The sequence below is a fragment of the Oncorhynchus gorbuscha genome, linkage group LG20 (genome assembly GCF_021184085.1).
Source record: "Oncorhynchus gorbuscha isolate QuinsamMale2020 ecotype Even-year linkage group LG20, OgorEven_v1.0, whole genome shotgun sequence".
Taxonomy (NCBI): domain Eukaryota; kingdom Metazoa; phylum Chordata; class Actinopteri; order Salmoniformes; family Salmonidae; genus Oncorhynchus; species Oncorhynchus gorbuscha.
In genome coordinates, this window is record NC_060192.1 from 37,897,497 (window position 1) to 37,913,648 (window position 16,152).

The 16,152-nt window shown below is 45.1% G+C and overlaps 1 protein-coding gene across 1 annotated transcript in view; it reads right to left on the minus strand.

Moving 5' to 3' along the window:
* LOC124006910 (short transient receptor potential channel 4-like) overlaps positions 1-16,152 on the minus strand; it is a 128,688-nt gene that overhangs the window by 25,546 nt on the left and 86,990 nt on the right. The window lies entirely within an intron of this gene.

Sequence of the window (16,152 nt, forward strand, 5' to 3'; positions counted from 1 at the left end):
TGAATTAACTGACAAGACTGGCGCCTCTTGAGACAGAAGCTGGGATAGTGAGGATATGATGAAGTGAGGGAAGGGCAGAGTCTGAAAAGGCACCCTGTTCCCTATATAGTGCACTAGTTTAGACCGGAGCCCTATGGCACCCTATTCCCTATATAGTGCACTACTTTAGACCAGAGCCCTATGGCACCCTATTCCCTATATAGTGCACTACTTTAGACCAGAGTGCACTACTTTAGACCAGAGCCCTATGGCACCCTATTCCCTATATAGTGCACTACTTTAGACCAGAGCCCGATGGCACCCTATTCCCTATATAGTGCACTAGTTTGACCGGAGCCCTATGGCACCCTATTCCTTATATAGTGCACTAGTTTTGACCGGAGGCCCTATGCCTTGTGCCATTTTGGACCTACCTTAGGACAAGGTGCCATTAATATCAACAGCAAAATGGCCAAAACCTAGTATTGATTGTTCAGGGTAACATTTCTAGTGTTGATGCAGGTGTTAAATTAACTGTAAGTATTAAATTAACTCTGTCATTCTGAATGCAGATCGCAGGTGAATGTAAATCCCAACGGTTGGATATTCTAACTCTTGGCAGGTTTCCAAGAGGAATTACACATCACTTTTTTGCAAACCAGCATAATTGTGACTAGCAGGCCTGATGTGGCCCGTAAAACAAAGTGCTTCAAGTTACTGCATTAGAGTAAAAGTACGCCTCAAAATAAGATTGTATCACTTTATGGAATATGTTACATGTTACCATAAAGAGTTCAATTTGACTGATAACTGTCACTTACTAACTGACTTAGTGAAGTCCACATCCATCACGCACACCTGCCATCCATCACGCACAACTGGATATCCATCACGCACTCCTGCCATCCATCACGCACACCTGCCATCCATCACGCACTCCTGCCATCCATCACGCACTCCTGGATATTTATTGTCATAAATAGTAACATTTTGATGGTAATATTCACCTAGGACTTCACTAAGTGAAGGCCACAGGACTGAAAACAAACAAATTCAACAACCATGTCTATGTAACAAATACAGTCATGGGTGGTAACTCTGAAATTCACTAGAAAGGCAAGGCACACAGAAATGATATTTGAGGCGTGGCTCAGAAGCTTTCAGTTAGTTCATTTTGGCCACCCGTGAGTGGAAGGGTTGCACCAGTTGAAGTGGTCTATGGTTATGTTACTTAAGACCAGAGAGGGGTCACAACGTCACGACAACGATGCGTGTGCTTCAAAGGGATAGAAGGATTCTCTCATTATCATTCTATCATTATGATTCTGTCTGACAGAAAGGGATAGAAGGACATTATGATTCTGGATGGTCAGACAGCGAGCAACAATGAAAATAATAAGCAGATCTGGTGAATCGCAGGTGGCTCGTTTCAGCGTTATCTCCTTCTTGATACCATGTTGTGTTTTGAGGAGTCACACGCTAATATGGCAAACAATTGTTTTTTCTAGCTAAACCAACAACTATAAAGCTGTAAATACCTGAACGTGATGGAGATCATACGGGGATACAGTAGAAAGTGATGGAGATCATACGGGGATACAGTAGAAAGTGATGGAGATCATACGGGGATACAGTAGAACGTGATGGAGATCATACGGGGATACAGTAGAACGTGATGGAGATCATACGGGGATACAGTAGAAAGTGATGGAGATCATACGGGGATACAGTAGAAAGTGATGGAGATCATACGGGGATACAGTAGAACGTGATGGAGATCATACGGGGATACAGTAGAAAGTGATGGAGATCATACGGGGATACAGTAGAACGTGATGGAGATCATACGGGGATACAGTAGAACGTGATGGAGATCATACGGGGATACAGTAGAAAGTGATGGAGATCATACGGGGATACAGTAGAAAGTGATGGAGATCATACGGGGATACAGTAGAAAGTGATGGAGATCATACGGGGATACAGTAGAAAGTGATGGAGATCATACGGGGATACAGTAGAAAGTGATGGAGATCATACAGTAGAAAGTGGGATACGGGAGTAGAAAGTGATGGAGATCATACGGGGATACAGTAGAAAGTGATGGAGATCATACGGGGATACAGTAGAAAGTGATGGAGATCATACGGGGATACAGTAGAAAGTGATGGAGATCATACGGGGATACAGTAGAAAGTGATGGAGATCATACGGGGATACAGTAGAAAGTGATGGAGATCATACTGGGATACAGTAGAAAGTGATGGAGATCATACGGGGATACAGTAGAAAGTGATGGAGATCATACGGGGATACAGTAGAAAGTGATGGAGATCATACGGGGATACAGTAGAAAGTGATGGAGATCATACGGGGATACAGTAGAAAGTGATGGAGATCATACGGGGATACAGTAGAAAGTGATGGAGATCATACGGGGATACAGTAGAAAGTGATGGAGATCATACTGGGATACAGTAGAAAGTGATGGAGATCATACGGGGATACAGTAGAAAGTGATGGAGATCATACGGGGATACAGTAGAAAGTGATGGAGATCATACGGGGATACAGTAGAAAGTGATGGAGATCATACGGGATACAGTAGAAAGTGATGGAGATCATACGGGGATACAGTAGAAAGTGATGGAGATCATACGGGGATACAGTAGAAAGTGATGGAGATCATACGGGGATACAGTAGAAAGTGATGGAGATCATACGGGGATACAGTAGAAAGTGATGGAGATCATACGGGGATACAGTAGAAAGTGATGGAGATCATACGGGATACAGTAGAAAGTGATGGAGATCATAATGGGATACAGTAGAAAGTGATGGAGATCATACGGGGATACAGTAGAAAGTGATGGAGATCATACGGGGATACAGTAGAAAGTGATGGAGATCATATGGGATACAGTAGAAAGTGATGGAGATCATACGGGGATACAGTAGAAAGTGATGGAGATCATACGGGGATACAGTAGAAAGTGATGGAGATCATACGGGGATACAGTAGAAAGTGATGGAGATCATACGGGGATACAGTAGAAAGTGATGGAGATCATACGGGGATACAGTAGAAAGTGATGGAGATCATACGGGGATACAGTAGAAAGTGATGGAGATCATACGGGGATACAGTAGAAAGTGATGGAGATCATACGGGGATACAGTAGAAAGTGATGGAGATCATACGGGGATACAGTAGAAAGTGATGGAGATCATACTGGGATACAGTAGAAAGTGATGGAGATCATACGGGGATACAGTAGAAAGTGATGGAGATCATACGGGGATACAGTAGAAAGTGATGGAGATCATACGGGGATACAGTAGAAAGTGATGGAGATCATACGGGGATACAGTAGAAAGTGATGGAGATCATACGGGGATACAGTAGAAAGTGATGGAGATCATACTGGGATACAGTAGAAAGTGATGGAGATCATACTGGGATACAGTAGAAAGTGATGGAGATCATACTGGGATACAGTAGAAAGTGATGGAGATCATACGGGGATACAGTAGAAAGTGATGGAGATCATACGGGGATACAGTAGAAAGTGATGGAGATCATACTGGGATACAGTAGAAAGTGATGGAGATCATACATGGGATACAGTAGAAAGTGATGGAGATCATACTGGGATACAGTAGAAAGTGATGGAGATCATACGGGGATACAGTAGAAAGTGATGGAGATCATACGGGGATACAGTAGAAAGTGATGGAGATCATACGGGGATACAGTAGAAAGTGATGGAGATCATACAGTAGAAAAGTGATGGGATACAGTAGAAAGTGATGGAGATCATACGGGGATACAGTAGAAAGTGATGGAGATCATACGATGGGATACAGTAGAAAGTGATGGAGATCATACGGGGATACAGTAGAAAGTGATGGAGATCATACGGGGATACAGTAGAAAGTGATGGAGATCATACGGGGATACAGTAGAAAGTGATGGAGATCATACGGGGATACAGTAGAAAGTGATGGAGATCATACGGGGATACAGTAGAAAGTGATGGAGATTATACTGGGATACAGTAGAAAGTGATGGAGATCATACGGGGATACAGTAGAAAGTGATGGAGATCATACGGGATACAGTAGAAAGTGATGGAGATCATACGGGGATACAGTAGAAAGTGATGGAGATCATACGGGGATACAGTAGAAAGTGATGGAGATCATACGGGGATACAGTAGAAAGTGATGGAGATATACGGGGATACAGTAGAAAGTGATGGAGATCATACGGGGATACAGTAGAAAGTGATGGAGATCATACGGGGATACAGTAGAAAGTGATGGAGATCATAGTGATGGGATACAGTAGAAAGTGATGGAGATCATACTGGGATACAGTAGAAAGTGATGGAGATCATACGGGGATACAGTAGAAAGTGATGGAGATCATACGGGATACAGTAGAAAGTGATGGAGATCATACGGGGATACAGTAGAAAGTGATGGAGATCATACGGGGATACAGTAGAAAGTGATGGAGATCATACGGGGATACAGTAGAAAGTGATGGAGATCATACGGGGATACAGTAGAAAGTGATGGAGATTATACGGGGATACAGTAGAAAGTGATGGAGATTATACGGGGATACAGTAGAAAGTGATGGAGATCATACGGGATACAGTAGAAAGTGATGGAGATTATACGGGATACAGTAGAAAGTGATGGAGATTATACGGGGATACAGTAGAAAGTGATGGAGATCATACTGGGATACAGTAGAAAGTGATGGAGATCATACGGGATACAGTAGAAAGTGATGGAGATCATACGGGGATACAGTAGAAAGTGATGGAGATCATACGGGGATACAGTAGAAAGTGATGGAGATCATACGGGGATACAGTAGAAAGTGATGGAGATCATACGGGGATACAGTAGAAAGTGATGGAGATCATACGGGGATACAGTAGAAAGTGATGGAGATCATACTGGGATACAGTAGAAAGTGATGGAGATTATACGGGGATACAGTAGAAAGTGATGGAGATCATACGGGGATACAGTAGAAAGTGATGGAGATCATACTGGGATACAGTAGAAAGTGATGGAGATTATACTGGGATACAGTAGAAAGTGATGGAGATCATACGGGGATACAGTAGAAAGTGATGGAGATCATACGGGGATACAGTAGAAAGTGATGGAGATTATACGGGGATACAGTAGAAAGTGATGGAGATCATACTGGGATACAGTAGAAAGTGATGGAGATCATACGGGGATACAGTAGAAAGTGATGGAGATCGGGGATACAGTAGAAAGTGATGGAGATCATACTGGGATACAGTAGAAAGTGATGGAGATCATACTGGGATACAGTAGAAAGTGATGGAGATCATACGGGGATACAGTAGAAAGTGATGGAGATCATACTGGGATACAGTAGAAAGTGATGGAGATTATACGGGGATACAGTAGAAAGTGATGGAGATCATATTGGGATACAGTAGAAAGTGATGGAGATCATATTGGGATACAGTAGAAAGTGATGGAGATCATACGGGGATACAGTAGAAAGTGATGGAGATCATACTGGGATACAGTAGAAAGTGATGGAGATCATACTGGGATACAGTAGAAAGTGATGGAGATCATACGGGGATACAGTAGAAAGTGATGGAGATCATACTGGGATACAGTAGAAAGTGATGGAGATCATACTGGGATACAGTAGAAAGTGATGGAGATCATACTGGGATACAGTAGAAAGTGTACAGTATGTCTCAGTAAGCGGTAGCATCACATGTACAGTTAGGTGCAGGGTGTAAAGTGGAAACAGGATATGATGCCGTTATACCTTCTTAGGGCTAGGCCCCTTTTTTCTCCACTTCCTGTCTGAATGACGTGTCCAAAGTAAACCGCCTGTTGCTCAGGCCCTGAAGCCAGGATATTTTTTTTTATATGCATAAAATTGGTACCATTGGAAATAAAACACTTTGAAGTTTGTAGAAATTATAAAATAATGTAGGATAATATAACACAATAGATATGGTAGGAGAAAATCCAACGCAAAACCAACCGGAATTGTGTTTTTTTTTTTAAAGCCCATGCGTCTTACAATGGAAAGTATAGAGGCATACTGAATTCTAGGATGCAGTTTCTATGGCTTCCACAGGGTGCCAGCAGTCTATGTTCAAGGTTTCAGGCTTGTAACTTCAAAAACAAATAAGAACAATTAGTTATAGTACAGGGACGCAGTCTTGGAAATTCGCATATGCGCACGCCACGAAGACAGAGTGCACCTGCTAAAATCGGTTTGCTATTGAACATACTTCTTTCCGTAATAAATATTATAGTTTGATTACATTTTAGGATATCTGAGGAGTAAATATAAACATATTTTGACTTGTTGAAACAAAGTTTAGGGGTAGAATTTCAGATTCCTTCCTTTGCAGGTTGAACGGGTTGATTACTCCAACTAAACTGACCTTTTGGGATATAAAGAAGGATGTTATGAAACAAAATGACACTACATGTATAGCTGGGACCCTTTAGATGACAAATCAGAGGAAGATTTTCAAAAAAATATATTTTGATGTGGGGCGCCGTCCTCAAACAATCGCAAGATATGCTTTCGCTGTAATGGCGAAAATCGGAGAGTGCAGATAAATTAACAAGACATCAATCTCTGTATCTGTCTGTCTGTTCTATCTCTGTACCTGTCTGTCTGTTCCATCTCTGTACCTGTCTGTCTGTTCCATCTCTGTATCTGTCTGTCTGTTCCATCTCTGTACCTGTCTGTCTGTTCCATCTCTGTACCTGTCTGTCTGTTCCATCTCTGTATCTGTCTGTCTGTTCCATCTCTGTATCTGTCTGTCTGTTCCATCTCTGTACCTGTCTGTCTGTTCCATCTCTGTACCTGTCTGTCTGTTCCATCTCTGTGTCTGTCTGTCTGTTCCATCTCTGTACCTGTCTGTCTGTTCTATCTCTGTACCTGTCTGTCTGTTTCATCTCTGTATCTGTCTGTCTGTTCCATCTCTGTATCTGTCTGTCTGTTCCATCTCTGTACCTGTCTGTCTGTTTCATCTCTGTATCTGTCTGTCTGTTCCATCTCTGTACCTGTCTGTCTGTTCCATCTCTGTGTCTGTCTGTCTGTTCCATCTCTGTACCTGTCTGTCTGTTCCATCTCTGTACCTGTCTGTCTGTTCCATCTCTGTACCTGTCTGTCTGTTCCATCTCTGTACCTGTCTGTCTGTTCCATCTCTGTATCTGTCTGTCTGTTCCATCTCTGTACCTGTCTGTCTGTTCCATCTCTGTATCTGTCTGTCTGTTCCATCTCTGTACCTGTCTGTCTGTTCTATCTCTGTGTCTGTCTGTCTGTTCCATCTCTGTACCTGTCTGTCTGTTTCATCTCTGTATCTGTCTGTCGGTTCCATCTCTGTACCTGTCTGTCTGTTCCATCTCTGTATCTGTCTGTCTGTTCCATCTCTGTACCTGTCTGTCTGTTTCATCTCTGTATCTGTCTGTCTGTTCCATCTCTGTGTCTGTCTGTCTGTTCCATCTCTGTATCTGTCTGTCTGTTCCATCTCTGTACCTGTCTGTCTGTTTCATCTCTGTATCTGTCTGTCTGTTCCATCTCTGTGTCTGTCTGTCTGTTCCATCTATTTCTCTGTACTCTGACAACCTCTCCTTAATGTGCATACTCCCCGCTCCTCTCCTTAATGTGCATACTCCCCGCTCCTCTCCTTAATGTGCATACTCCCCGCTCCTCTCCTTAATGTGCATACTCCCCGCTCCTCTCCTTAATGTGCATACTCCCCGCTCCTCTCCTTAATGTGCATACTCCCCGCTCCTCTCCTTAATGTGCATACTCCCCGCTCCTCTCCTTATTGTGCATACTCCCCGCTCCTCTCCTTATTGTGCATACTCCCCGCTCCTCTCCTTTTCTGACCTTCGTCCTCCTCTATTTCTCTTCCCCTAGTGCATCTGTCTTTGAAAACCTCTTTGCGCCCTCCTCTCCCTTCTATCGCTTCTCGCTTCACACTCTCTCTCTCTTTTTGCTCTTTCTCTCTCTCTCTCTCCCTTTCTCTCTCTCTCTCTCTCTCTCTCTCTCTCTCTCTCTCTCTCTCTCTCTCTCTCTCTCTCTCTCTCTCTCTCTCTCTCTCTCTCTCTCTCTCCTCTGACACATACACATATGCACAAACTCAAAATAAATCCTACACATTCATCTCAGAGAACATTTAGTCTTCCATCCTCAGAACACCATTACGGTGTGTACACTACAATCTAATTCTCCATTTTAACCCTGTGGCCACTTTCCTCTTTTCTCCAAGGCTCCAAATCACCGCAGTCATTTATTATGGTTGTATTAGGTTATGGAACATTGTGTGTGTGTGTGTGTGTGTGTGTGTGTGTGTGTGTGTGTGTGTGTGTGTGTGTGTGTGTGTGTGTGTGTGTGTGTGTGTGTGTGTGTGTGTGTGTGTGTGTGTGTGTGTGTGTGTGTGTGTGTGTGTGTGTGTGTGTGTGTGTGTGTGTGTGTGTGTGTGTGTGTGTGTGTGTGTGTGTGTATTGGGTTATAGAATATCATGTGGGAAGCAGAATGTGTTTTGTCTTGTTCAGTGAGCTCTGTTAGGTATCTGGGCATCTGATGTGGAGACAGAAATCACATTCTCCACAGTCAGTCAGATGTCTGGATGAACGGAGGGGCCTACAGATCAGATCTTCTTTAGTGATGTAACTTATAGAAGCTCTTCATGATGCCTCAACTGAACAGATATAAAATACACCATGGTTTACAAGAGGATATGATTTTCATTATCTTCATCATTATCATCTTTGTCATCCTCACCATTATTATCACTCTAATCCTCCCCAACAGTCAACTACCCTCATTATCACCATCTTCATTATCATCATCACCTTCGTTATCATCATACTCATCACTCTCATTATCACCATCATCAATACCACCCTCATTATCACCACCCTCATCATCATCATCATCACCATACTCATCACTCTCATTATCACCTTCATCAACACCACCCTCATTATCACCACCCTCATCATCATCATCATCTTCGTTATCATCATACTCATCACTCTCATTATCACCATCATCCACACCACCCTCATTATAACCACCCTCATCATCATCATCATCAGCATCACCTTCGTTATCATCATACTCATCACCCTCATTATCACCATCATCAACACCACCCTCATTATCACCAACCTCATCATCATCATTATAATCATCATCACCTTCGTTATCATCATACTCATCACTCTCATTATCACCATCATCAACACCACCCTCATTATCACCACCCTCATCATCATCATCATCATCACCTTCGTTACCATCATACTCATCACTCTCATTATCACCATCATCAACACCACCCTCATTATAACCACCCTCATCATCATCATCATCATCATCACCTTCGTTATCATCATACTCATCACTCTCATTATCACCATCATTAACACCACCCTCATTATCACCACCCTCATCATCATCATCACTTTCGTTATCATCATACTCATCATTCTCATTATCACCATCATCAACACCACCCTCATTATCACCAACCTCATTATCATCATCTTCGTTATCATCATCATCATAATCACCATCAGCAACTTCATTATCATCCTCACCCTCATTATCATCACCCTCATCATCATCCTCAACCTCATTATCATCACCCTCATCATCATCCTGACCCTCATTATTATCACCCTCATCATCATCACCACCATCATTATCTTCTATCGTGTTGGCCCCAGAGTCACATACCACGGAACTGAACCCAGCAACACAGTTACCATGGGAACCCAGAGGAGAGGAGATGCCTATCGAAGTCAAAGGTTGGCCTGTGTACCAAATGGCACCCTATTCCACGTATATATAGGCCCTATGGGCACTGTAGTGCACTACATAGGGAATAGGATGCCATTTGGGACGTAAACCTGGTCATATCAACACCCTCTAATCATAGACGTGGGAGAGAGGGGGGGAGTAGAAGGGGAGGGAGAGGGAGGAGGGAGGAGGGAGATGGTGGAGAGAGAGAGGGGGAGGGAGAGGGAGGAGAGAGATGGAGGGGAGGGAGAGGGAGGAGAGAGGAGGAGTAGAAGGGGAGGGAGAGGGAAGAAGGAGGAGGGAGATGGAGGAGAGAGAGAGGGGAGGGAGAGGGAGGAGGGAGATGGAGGGAGAGGGAGGAGGGAGGAGAGAGAGAGGGAGTAGAGGGAGGGAGAGGGAGGAGAGATGGAGGGGGAGGGAGAGGGAGGAGAGAGGGGGAGTAGAAGGGGAGGGAGAGGGAGGAGGGAGGAGGGAGGAGGGAGGAGGGAGGGAGGGAGGAGGGAGGAGGGAGGAGGGAGGAGGGTGGAGGGAGGAGGGAGGAGGGAGAGAGGGAGTAGAGGGAGGGAGAGGGAGGAGAGATGGAGGGGAGGGAGAGGGAGGAGAGAGGGGGAGTAGAAGGGGAGGGAGGAGGGAGGAGGGAGGAGGGAGGAGGGAGGAGGGAGGAGGGAGATGGAGGAGAGAGAGAGGGGGAGTAGAAGGGGAGGGAGAGGGAAGAAGGAGGAGAGAGAGGGAGAGGGAGATGGAAGAGAAATAAGGGGAGTAGAATGGGTAGGAGAGGGGTATGAGGGAGAGGGAGGATAAGGGACAAAGAAGGAAAGGATGGAGAGTGAGGGGAAGTAGGAGAGACAAGGCAGAGAGGGAGGGAGGGAGACGAGGCAGAGAGGGAGAGAGGGAGGGAGGGATATCAAAGATATGATGACACTGGGTAATAGCTTATTTCAGAGCGCATTGACCAACTACATTAATGTTTCAAAGTGCATTCAGAGAAAACACACAAAACACAATTCAACTTCTGTCAGAAGGAAGCACTGAAGACGTTTAAAAGAACTGAGCAGCCCACTTTTAATGGAACAGACTGAATCTGTCTAGTGGTTAGAGTGTAGAGGGGGCAGGTAACCTAGTAGTTAGAGTGTAGAGGTGGCAGGTAGCCTAGTGGTTAGAGTGTAGAGGAGGTAGGTAGCCTAGTGGTTAGAGCGTAGAGGCAGCAGGTAGCCTAGTGGTTAGAGCGTAGAGGCGGCAGGTAACCTAGTGGTTAGAGTGTAGAGGTGGCAGGTAGCCTAGTGGTTAGTGTGTAGAGGAGGTAGGTAGCCTAGTGGTTAGAGCGTAGAGGAGGCAGGTAGACTAGTGGTTAGAGTATAGAGGAGGTAGGTAGCCTAGTGGTTAGAGTGTAGAGGGGGCAGGTAGTCTAGTGGTTAGAGCGTAGAGGCAGCAGGTAGCCTAGTGGTTAGAGTGTAGAGGAGGTAAGTAGCCTAGTGGGTAGAGCGTAGAGGCGGCAGGTAACCTAGTGGTTAGAGTGTAGAGGGGGCAGGTAGCCTAGTGGTTAGAGTGTAGAGGGGGCAGGTAGTCTAGTGGTTAGAGCATAGAGGCAGCAGGTAGCCTAGTGGTTAGAGCGTAGAGGCGGCAGGTAGCCTTGTGGTTAGAGCGTAGAGGCGGCAGGTAACCTAGTGGTTAGGGTGGAGGGGCGGCAGGTAGCCTAGTGGTTAGAGCGTAGAGGGGGCAGGTAGTCTAGTGGTTAGAGCGTAGAGGCGGCAGGTAGCCTTGTGGTTAGAGCGTAGAGGCAGCAGATAGCCTAGTGGTTAGAGCGTAGAGGCAGCAGGGAGCCTAGTGGTTAGAGTGTAGAGGTGGCAGGTAGCCTAGTGGTTAGAGCGTAGAGGCGGCAGGGAGCCTAGTGGTTAGAGCGTAGAGGCGGCAGGTAGCCTAGTGGTTAGAGCGTAGAGGCGGCAGGGAGCCTAGTGGTTAGAGCGTAGAGGCGGCAGCTAGCCTGGTGGTTAGAGCGTAGAGGCGGCAGGTAGTCTAGTGGTTAGAGTGTAGAGGCGGCAGGTAGCTTCGTGGTTAGAGCGTAGAGGCGGCAGGTAGCCTAGTGGTTAGAGCGTAGAGGCGGCAGGTAGCCTAGTGGTTAGAGCGTAGAGGCGGCAGGTAGCCTAGTGGTTAGAGCGTAGAGGCGGCAGGGAGCCTAGTGGTTAGAGCGTAGAGGCGGCAGGTAGCCTAGTGGTTAGAGCGTAGAGGCGGCAGGGAGCCTAGTGGTTAGAGCGTAGAGGCGGCAGGTAGCCTCGTGGTTAGAGCGTAGAGGCGGCAGCTAGCCTAGTGGTTAGCGTGTAGAGGCGGCAGGTAGCCTAGTGTTTCGAGCATTGGGCCTGTAACTGAAAGGTTGCTAGACTGAATCTGCAAGCTCACAAGGTAAAAATCTGTCGTTCTGCCCCTGAAAAGGGCAGTTAACCCACCGTTCCCCGTCAATGTAAGTAATTATTTCTTCTTAACTGACTTGCCTAGTTAAATAAAGGTAAAAAAAGGAGAATTGGTCAGAGTGTGAACCTGCTTTTCTCATCCTACAGGGGGCATTGTTGAGCCATGTTAAATTAATATTGATGGGATGTTCTCTCTGTGGCATGATTCCAAACACCCTTCATAGTGCACTACTTTTGATCAGGACCAATAGGGTTTTGTTAACAGAAATAGGGCACTATTTAGGGTATAGGGTGCCATGGGGCTCTGGTCTAAAGTAGTGTACTATATTAGGGAATAGGGTGCCATAGGGCTCTGGTCTAAAGTAGTGCACAATATAGGGAATAGGGTGCCATAGGGCTCTGGTCTAAAGTAATGCACTATATAGGGAATAGGGTGCCATAGGGCTGTGGTCTAAAGTAATGCACTATATAGGGAATAGGGTGCCATAGGGCTCTGGTCTAAAGTAGTGCACAATATAGGGAATAGGGTGCCATAGGGCTCTGGTCTAAAGTAGTGCACTATATAGGGAATAGGGTGGCATAGGGCTCTGGTCTAAAGTAATGCACTATATAGGGAATAGGGTGCTATAGGGCTCTGGTCTAAAGTAGTGCACTATATAGGGAATAGGGTTCCATAGGGCTCAGGTCTAAAGTAGTGTACTATATAGGGAATAGGGTGCCATAGGGCTCTGGTCTAAAGTAGTGCACTATATAGGGAACAGGGTGCCATAGGGCTCTGGTCTAAAGTAGTGCACTATATATAGGGAATAGGGTGCCATAGGGCTCTGGTCTAAAGTAGTGCACTATATAGGGAATAGGGTTCCATAGGGCTCTGGTCTAAAGTAGTGTACTATATAGGGAATAGGGTGCCATAGGGCTCTGGTCTAAAGTAATGCACTATATAAGGAATAGGGTGCCATAGGGCTCTGGTATAAACTAGTGCACTAAATAGGGAATAGGGTGCCATAGGGCTCTGGTCTAAAGTAATGCACTATATAGGGAATAGGGTGCCATAGGGCTCTGGTCTAAAGTAATGCACTATATAGGGAATAGGGTGCCATAGGGCTCTGGTCTAAAGTAGTGCACTATATAGGGAATAGGGTGCCATAGGGCTCTGGTCTAAAGTAGTGCACTATATAGGGAATAGGGTGGCATAGGGCTCTGGTCTAAAGTAATGCACTATATAGGGAATAGGGTGCCATAGGGCTCTGGTCTAAAGTAGTGCACTATATAGGGAATAGGGTGGCATAGGGCTCTGGTCTAAAGTAATGCACTATATAGGGAATAGGGTGCCATAGGGCTCTGGTCTATAAGGGAATAGGGTGCCATAGGGCTCTGGTCTAAAGTAGTGCACTATATAGGGAATAGGATGCCATAGGGCTCTGGTCTAAAGTAGTGCTCTATAGGGGATAGGGTGCCATAGGGCTCTTCATTTGAGAATAGGGTTCCATAGGGCTCTTCAAATATTGAAGGGTGCCAAAGGCTCTGGTCTAAAGTAGTGCACTATATAGGGAATAGGGTTCCATTTGAGACGTACAGTTCTTCAAATATTGAACAAAGGTCTGCAGGAACAACTACAAAGTGAATCCTCACAAATCTCATACAGGCACACCACCACCACCCACACACACACACACACACACACACACACACACACACACACACACACACACACACACACACACACACACACACACACACACACACACACACACACACACACACACACACACACACACACACACACACACACACACACACACACACACACACACACAGATAGAGTTCCAGCCACAGTGTCTCTGTTATAGGGAGAGAGATTTGCAAGATGTGTTGCCACAAGAACCAGTGATGCACAAACATATTCGGCTGAAGTGGGAAAGTTACCAAACACTAGGCCAAACACACTAAGTTGACTGTGCCTTTAAACAGCTTGGAAAATTCCAGAAAATCATGTCATGGCTTTAAAGATTCTGATAGGCTAATTGATATAATTTGAGTCAATTGGAGGTGTACCTGTGGATGTATTTCAAGGCATACCTTCAAACCCAGTGCCTCTTTACTTGACATCATGGGAAAATCAAAAGAAATCAGCCAAGACCTCAGAAAAAACATTGTAGACCTCCACAAGTCTGGTTCTTGCTTGGGAGCAATTTCCTGAATTTCTTGAAGGTATCACGTTCATCTGTACAAACAATAGTACGCAAGTATAAACACCATGGGACCAGGCAGCCGCCATACCGCTCAGGAAGGAGACGCGTTCTGTCTCCTAGAGATGAACGTACTTTGGTGCGAAAAGTGCAAATCAATCCCAGAACAACAGCAAAGGACTGAGTCCTACATCAACATAACCTGAAAGTCCGCTCAGCAAGGAAGAAGCCACTGCTCCAAAACAACCATAAAAAAGTCAGACTACGGTTTGCAACTGCACATGGGGACAAAGTTTGTGCTTTTTGGCGAAATGTCCTCTGGTGTGATGAAACATAAATAGAACTGTTTGGCCATAAAGACCATCGTTATGTTTGGAGCAAAAAGGGGGAGGCTTGCTAGCCGAAGAACACCATCCCAACCGTGAAGCACGGGGGTGGCAGCATCATGTTGTGGGGGTGCTTTGCTGCAGGAGGGACTGGTGCACTTCACCAAATAGATGGCATCATGAGGGAAAAGTATGTGGATATATTGAAGCAACATCTCAAGACATCAGTCAGGAAGTTAAAGCTTAGTCAGAAATGGGTCTTTCAAATGGACAATGACTCCAAGCATACTTCCAAAGTTGTGGCAAAATGCCTTTAGGACAATAAGTCAAGGTATTGGAGTGGCCATCACAAAGCCCTGACCTCAATTCTATAGAACATCTGTGGGCTGAACTGAAAAAAGCGTGTGCGAGCAAGGAGGTCTACAAACCTAACTCCGTTACACCAACTCTGTCAGGAGGAATGGGCCAAAATTCACCCAACTTATTGTGGAAGCTTGTGGAAGGCTACCCGAAATGTTTGACCCAAGTTAAACAATTTAAAGGCAATGCTACCAAATACTAATTGAGTTTATGTAAACTTCTGACCCACTGTGAATGTGATGAAGAAATAAAAGTTGAAATCTTCACATCTGTCTACAATTATTCTTTCATTTCACACTCATTAAAATAAAGTGGTGATCTTAACTGACCTAGTATTTTTACTAGGATTAAATGTCAGTAATTTTTTAAAAACTGAGTTTAAATGTATTTGGCTGAGGTGTATGTAATCTTCCGATTTCAAATGTATATATTTTTCTGAAACTGTTTGCACATTGTTAAAACATATAATATTACATTTGAAATGTCTTTAAGCTTTCAAAAACTTTTGTGAGTGTAATTTTAATTGTTCAGAATCAGAGAGAGAGAGCGAGAGTACACTCAGTGAGCATGGCCTTGCTATTGAGAAACGTCCCCAAAGGCAGACATGGCTCTCAAGAGAAGACAGGCTATGTGCTCACTGCCCACAAAATGAGGTGGAAACTGAGCTGCACTTCCTAACCTGGCAAAGGCATGACCATATTAGAGACACATAAGACAGGCGAGACAGAGAGAGACAGAGAGAGAGACAGGGAGAGAGAGGGAGAGAGAGAGACAGAGAGAGAGAGAGAGAGAGAGAGAGAGCGAGAGAGAGACAGAGAGGTAGAGAAAGAGAGAGAGAGAGAGAGACAGAGAGAGAGAGGAGGTGGAGACAGAGAGAGAGAGAGAGGAGCTCGAGACAGAGAGAGAGAGAGGAGAGAGAGAGAGAGAGAGAGAGAGGGAGAGGGAGAGGAGAGGGAGAGAGGGAGAGACAGAGAGAGAGAGAGAGAGGAGGTGAGACAGAGAGAGAGAGAGAGAGAGAGAGAGAGAGAGAGAGAGAG